Below are 6,861 nucleotides of genomic sequence, written 5' to 3'. Positions count from 1 at the left end.
TATGTTGGCCCTGTACTCTCCCTATTTCCTTCTTGAATGAGTCCCACTGCTCTGATGCAGATTTACCTAAAAGTAGCTGCTCCCAGTTCACTCTGGCCAAATCATATCTGATCTTGTTATAATCGGCCTTCCCCCAATTTAGAACTCTGATTCTGCCCCATCATTGTCCTTTTCCATAACAACCTTGAATGTAACAGAGTTATGATCACTATCTGCAAAATGTCCACTGATACCTCTACCATTTTTCTGGCTTCATTCCCTAAAATTAAGTCCAGGACAGCCCCCTCTCTTGTAGGACCTTCTACATACTGCCTTAAAAAGTTCTCCTGGATTCATTTTAAGAACTCCGCTCCCTCTAAACCTATCACACTATGACTAATCGAGTTAATGTTGGGGAAGTTGAAATCCCCATTATTACTACCCTATTATTTTTACACTTCTCTGAAATTTGCCTACATATCTGTTCTTCTATTTCTCTCTGACTATTTGGGGGCCTATAGTACACTCTCAGCAATGTGATTTCTGCTTTTTTGTTCTTACATTCTACCCATATGGCTTCGTTTGAGGAGCCTTTTAAGATGTCATCCCTCCTTACTGCTGTAATTGATTCCTTCATCAATATTGCGATACCCCCTCCTCTTTTACCTCCTTCCCTGTCTCGCCTGAAGACCCTATATCCTGGAATATTGAGCTGTCAATCCTGCCCCTCTCTCAACCATGTCTCTGTGACAGCAACGACATCATACTTCCATTTGTTAATTTGTGCCCTCAACTCATCTGCCTTATTCGTCAGACTCCTTGCATTAAAATAAGTAACATCCAACCTTCCCAAACTCCTCTATGCCTTAACTGGCCTGTAATTTCTAAGCCTTCCAGACTCACTTGCTCTCTCTTCTAATTTTGGCTGTGCATCTGCCCCTGCTGAACTTCCTCTCAGGATCTCATCCCTCTACCAAGTTAGTATAAACCCTCCCCAACAGCGCTAGCAAACCTCCACGCAAGGATATTGGTCCCATTCCGGTTCAGGTGCAACCCGTCCACCTTGTACAGATCCCACCACCCCCAGAAATGCTCCCAATGTCCCAGAAAACTAAAGCCTTCCCTCTTGCACCATCTTTTCAGCCACGCATTCATCTGGACTAACCTCCTATTTCTATATTCACTAGCGCATGGCACCGGAAGTAATCCAGAGATGACAACCTTTGAGGTCCTGTTTTTTAATTTGCTTCATAGCTCCCTAAATTCTGCTTACAGGACCTCATCCCTTTTTCTATCTATGTCATTGGTACCAATAGGTACCACGATCTCTGTCTGTTTGCCTTCCCCCTTTAGAATGCCCTGCAGCCGTTCAGTGACATTCTTGACCCTGGCACCAGGGAGGCAACATACCATCATGGAGTCACATCTAAGGCCGCAGAAACACCTGTCTGTTCCCCTTACTATCAAGTCTCCTACCACTATTGCTCTTCCCCTCTTTTTCCTCCCTCCCTGTGCAGCTGAGCCACTCACAGTGCCATGAGCGTGGCTGCACTCCCCAGAGGAGCCATCACTCTCACCATTTTCCAACACAGAAAAACGGTTCTCAAGCGAGATGCACCCTCGGGATTTCCTGACTACCTGCCTGACACCTTTCTTCTGACTGATGGTCACCCATTCCCTCTCTGTCTGCACTTCTGTAAGCTGTGGGGTGACCGCGTCTAAAAACGTGCTATCCACGAAACTCTCAGCCTCGCAGATGTACCTCAGAGCCTCCAGCTGCTGCTCAAGCTCCAAAACCTGGAGCTCAAGTAGCTGCAGCTGGTGGCACTTCCTGCACACGTGATTGGTCAGAGCGCAAGGAGCGTCTAGGACTTCCCACATGTTGCAGGTGGTACATAACAGGGGCCTGAGCTGCCCCGCCATGCCTCTAGTTGAAAAAAAACCCTTACTTTAAGTTAAATACAGTAAAAAAAATTAAATTATTTACTTTAAATAAAACCTAGAAATCTTACCTTTCCTTAGCTTAATCTATTTTAAACTGGAGAAAAACTGGAGGAAAAACTGGAGAAAAACGCTTACCCACTACTCACCAATCGGCTCTCACCTTTATGCTGACGTCATTTTTTGAAGCTTCCCCAAACTCGCGCTGGTTCTGATCTCTCCACCGCTCTCTCATGCTGTCTTGTGATGTCACTCTTGTTATTTTCAACAAGAACTGACTTCAGGACACTCTTCCCAGGGTTGTTATAGCATTAAGTAATTATAGTCTTATGTATGTGCTTGAAATCCTTCATTTTGTTAATAAATATTTTAATTAATACAGAATAGACTAAGGCAATAGAGAATTCCAAAGATTCACAACCCTCTAGGTGAAGAAATTTCTCCTCATCTCAACCTTTGTTGTAGTTCCTCTGAGGCAAGCATATCCTTCCTCAAGTACAGAGACCTAAACTGTTCACTGTCCAGCTGTGGCCTCTTCAAGGTCTTTTAAATTACGTGAAGACATCTTTACTCGTACACTCCAATCCTTTTCCTATTTTTTAATCTAGTTTTCCAATCTACCTCAAGTAACTCACCCTGTAGTTGCTTTGCTCGGACTTAAGTCTATAATTTTTTACTTAACTAAAGCACTCTGAACTTCAATATAAAATTCTAATATTTTAATTAACTTTTTAAAATCTCTACAGGTCTTAGCAGACTGATTACTTCTGAATTCAGTGTACACATCTCGTATTAAATACAAATTGCAAAACCGTTGTGATAGCATTAAAAGTTTCCCTTGTGGATTTCATCTGCCTGGCACACATCATCTGCCATGTCATAACAGTAAGTCATGAAATTGGAGGCACTTGGAGCAAGAATAATAGTTATCATGGGGACTTTAATTGTCATATATACTGGACAAATCAAATTTTCTGTAATAATGGTGAGGAGGAATTTATGGAATAGATAGATTCCTGGATCAGGATGCTGAGGAACTAATTAAGTAACTATCTTCTTTAGAGCTGGTATTGTCAAATGGGTTAAAAACAAAAAACTGCGGATGCTGGAAATCCAAAACAAAAACAGAAATACCTGGAAAAACTCAGCAGGTCTGGCAGCATCGGCGGAGAAGAGCAAAGTTGACATTTCGAGTCCCCATGACCCTTCAACAGAACTAAATAGAAATAGGAAAGGGGTGAAATGTAAGCTGGTTTTGAGGGGGCGGGGAGGGGAAAGAGGGTGGGGGTTGTTGGGACAAGCAAGCAGTGATAGGAGCAGATAACCAAAAGATGTCACAGGCAAAAGAACAAAGAGGAGTTGAAGGTGGTGATATTATCTAAAAAAATGTGCTAATTAAGAATGGAGAGCAGGACAAGCAAGGTAGCTCTAGTGGAGGTGGGGTGAAATAAACCATGGGTGGAATACATTTAAAAATAATGGAAATAGGTGGGAAAAGAAAAATTTATATAAATTATTGGAAAACACAAAAGGGAGGGGGAAGAAACAGAAAGGGGGTTGGGATGGAGGTGGGAGTTCAAGATCTAAAGTTGTTGAACTCAATATTCAGTCGGAAGGCTGTAAAGTGCCTAGTCGGAAGATGAGGAGGAACAGCACCTCATTCCGACCAGGCACTTTACAGTCTTCTGGACTGAATATTGAGTTCAACAACTTTAGATCTTGAACTCCCTCCTCCATCCCAACCCCCTTTCCATTTCTTCCCCCTCCCTTTTGTTTTTTTCCAATAATTTATATAGATTTTTCTTTTCCCACCTATTTCCATTATTTTTAAATGTATTCCACCCATGGTTTATTTCACCCCACCCCCACTAGAGCTACCTTGCTTGTCCTGCTCTCCAGTCTTAATTAGCACATTCTTTTAGATAATATCACCACCTTCAACTCCTCTTTGTTCTTTTGTCTGTGACATCTTTTGGTTATCTGCTCCTATCACTGCTTGCTTGTCCCAACAACACCGCCCCCCCCCCCCCTCTTTCCAACCTCTCCCCCCTAAACCAGCTTACATTTCACCCCTATCTGTCGAAGGGTCATGAGGACTCGAAACGTCAAATCTTTTCTTCTCCACCGATGCTGCCAGACCTGCTGAGTTTTTCCAGGTAATTCTGTTTTTCTTTTGGATTTCCAGCATCTGCAGTTTTTTGTTTTTATTTTTTTACATTTCACCCCTTTCCTATTTCTACTTAGTTCTGTTGAAGGGTCATGAGGACTCGAAACGTCAACTTTGCTCTTCTCCACCGATGCTGCCAGACACATTGTCAAATGGGAATGGGTTAATTAGTAAACTTACAACAAAGGAACCTTTGGGAAAGACAAATAAAATGATAGAATTTTATACTGAAGTTCAGAGTGTTTTAGTTAAGGAAAAAATTATAGACTTAAATCTGAACAAAGCAACTACAGGGTGAATTAGTTAAGGCAGATTGGGAAACTAGTTTAAAAGATAGGAAAAGGAGTGGAGTGTACGAGTAAAGATGTCTTCATGTAATTTAAATTGAAAAGATCTTGATGAGACTACAGCTGGAGTACAGTGAACAGTTTAGGCCTCTGTACCTGAGGAAGGATATGCTTGCCTCAGAGGAATCATAACAAAGGTTGACATGAGGAGAAATTTCTTCACCTAGAGGGTTGTAAATCTTTGGAATTTTCTATTGCAGAGGATGTGGATGCTCAGTCATTGAATATGTTTAAGACAGAGGTCATTTGATGTTTGGCTATCAAGGGAGTTAAGAGTTATGAGCACAGTGTGGGAAGGTAGAGTTGAGGTAGGTGATCAGCCTTGGTCATATTGAATGACTGAACAGGCTCAAAGGACCAAATGGCCCATGCCTGCCCTTATTTCTTACATTCTTATGACCTCTGGATGTTCCAAAGCATTTTATAGCCAATTAAGTATTTTGTGAAATGTAGTCACCATTATACTGTAGGAAAAAATGCAATTTCACACCACTTAATGCATTTCACTGCTGAGACAGACAAAAACATAACATTTTTGCAAAGTGACTTGGCCAGAAATGTTTACATTTTTTACCTTAACTGTGCATCTGCCTCTCAGCTGAAGTTGCTTTATCATTTGCCTATAAATAAATTAGCCTCACTATTATTTTAACAACAGACTCTGACAATGTATCTTCTTTGCCACAAATTGCCAATTTTGGCAAGCAAAAACATTGGTCAACATCATTAACTCGCCATTATATTTCCAACAATTATTGGACCAATGTGTACACGAGCCAGTAAGGAAGGTATTTAATGATATTTTAGTATATATATATATATATATCAGCAATTTTGCATTTTAATAAAAACAAAACTCAAGCTAAATGTTCTATATCGATGGAAGGTTTCAAGCCCATACTTTCAAAACCTATATTAGCAATGAAGGACTGAGTGGATTTATAAAGAGCAAAGGTTTTTTTCTGGTGAACAGATTTCTAAACTATAAATGCAGCCCATGTTTCCCAAGATAGAGTCACCTGGTTAGCACAAGCCTATTTTAAAGGTTCAGTGAAATGAAGATTCTAAAAACTGTACTTGTCATATGTCAGATTTACGTGTTCAACTTATATGGACACACATGCTGATGACTGGGATTAATGTTAAAGAATTCCAAACCAAATTGCTGACATTGCTTCTGTAATTGTATCCCGATATTAGAATGTCAGTTAATTCAATCAGAAAATCTGCTCATCAGGATTTGGTACACTAAATATAGAAACCAGACCTGCTGTGCCCACAGGAAAAAAACATATATATATATGTTGTCCAGAGAACGCAGAATGCTGCTGGTGTCCAAGCATCAGGGTAAGTTTCTCATTAACTTTCTTTATCTTAATTCGGGGACCAATATTTATCCCAGTGAAGCAGAGGGAGAGGGGATCATCAAGTTATGTAAAATATTAAATAATGTAACAAAGGAAAACAATCTAGAAAATGATCTCCAAATAAGTAAAGTCCAAATAGCCCAAATCTAATTGGTGCATTTAACTCAGACCCAAAGAAGTAAGATTAATTGATCTATTTTGTCTTTTCTTCTGTTAGAATTGCTGTGGAGGATTTTTTCTCATCTGAGCTGAGAACGGTAACTGGTGTTAAGTCAAGTAAATGTAAACTACAATTCTTGAATAGAAAATTAATCAGAGAAGTTAAATATCATTGTTTGAACTGAGTTTGATGCAAAGCGCTGGTTATCTTTCAAAGGGCATCAAGTTTAATTACATGTTCATTAGGCTTTAATAACTCCCAACCGGTTGTTATCCAACACTGCATTACAAGCAGCTGGTTCAGAACCCTAAGCACAACATCATGTAGCAGCTCAATGATATATAAATATTGCATTCTATGCAAGTGACAGAATGATAACCATTTCCTCCAGTTACAAAACACTTTATCCAGAAGGATTTGGCGTAATGAAACAAAATGTGCCAATATAATTTACATTGCACTGAACAATACGTAAATCTAAGAACCAGGCAACATAAAAATATATATCTAAATATGCCAGGCAAATGGGCATTATAACAAACGATATGTTAACATGGGGCCCCCGAACTATTTGCCTCCTTTGCAGCACCAGTAAATCAAGCGATACACAATTGTTCTGATTTTGAACATTTAGAGCCACCTCCAGCGTTTTAGCAGTAATATGGGAGCAGCAGACCAAAGACATGTTTTTGTTACTTTTTTAAACACGACCAAGAAAATAGTAACAATATGCTTTATATGACAAACAGCTACAGTAACCGATAGTCCAACAAGGCTATTTATACATTCTTACAGCCTTGAACAGATAAACTGCTTTTTGCAATCTTGCGCCATTTAAATCACAAAACACCAATTGTTTGAAGGATTTGAAAAATTTAAACTAAATAATAAAGGAAATTG

The sequence above is a fragment of the Carcharodon carcharias genome, chromosome 22, assembly GCF_017639515.1.
Source record: "Carcharodon carcharias isolate sCarCar2 chromosome 22, sCarCar2.pri, whole genome shotgun sequence".
NCBI classification, from domain to species: Eukaryota; Metazoa; Chordata; class Chondrichthyes; order Lamniformes; family Lamnidae; genus Carcharodon; species Carcharodon carcharias.
The sequence above is the reverse complement of the archived record's forward strand: the minus strand, read 5'-3'. Positions refer to the sequence as shown.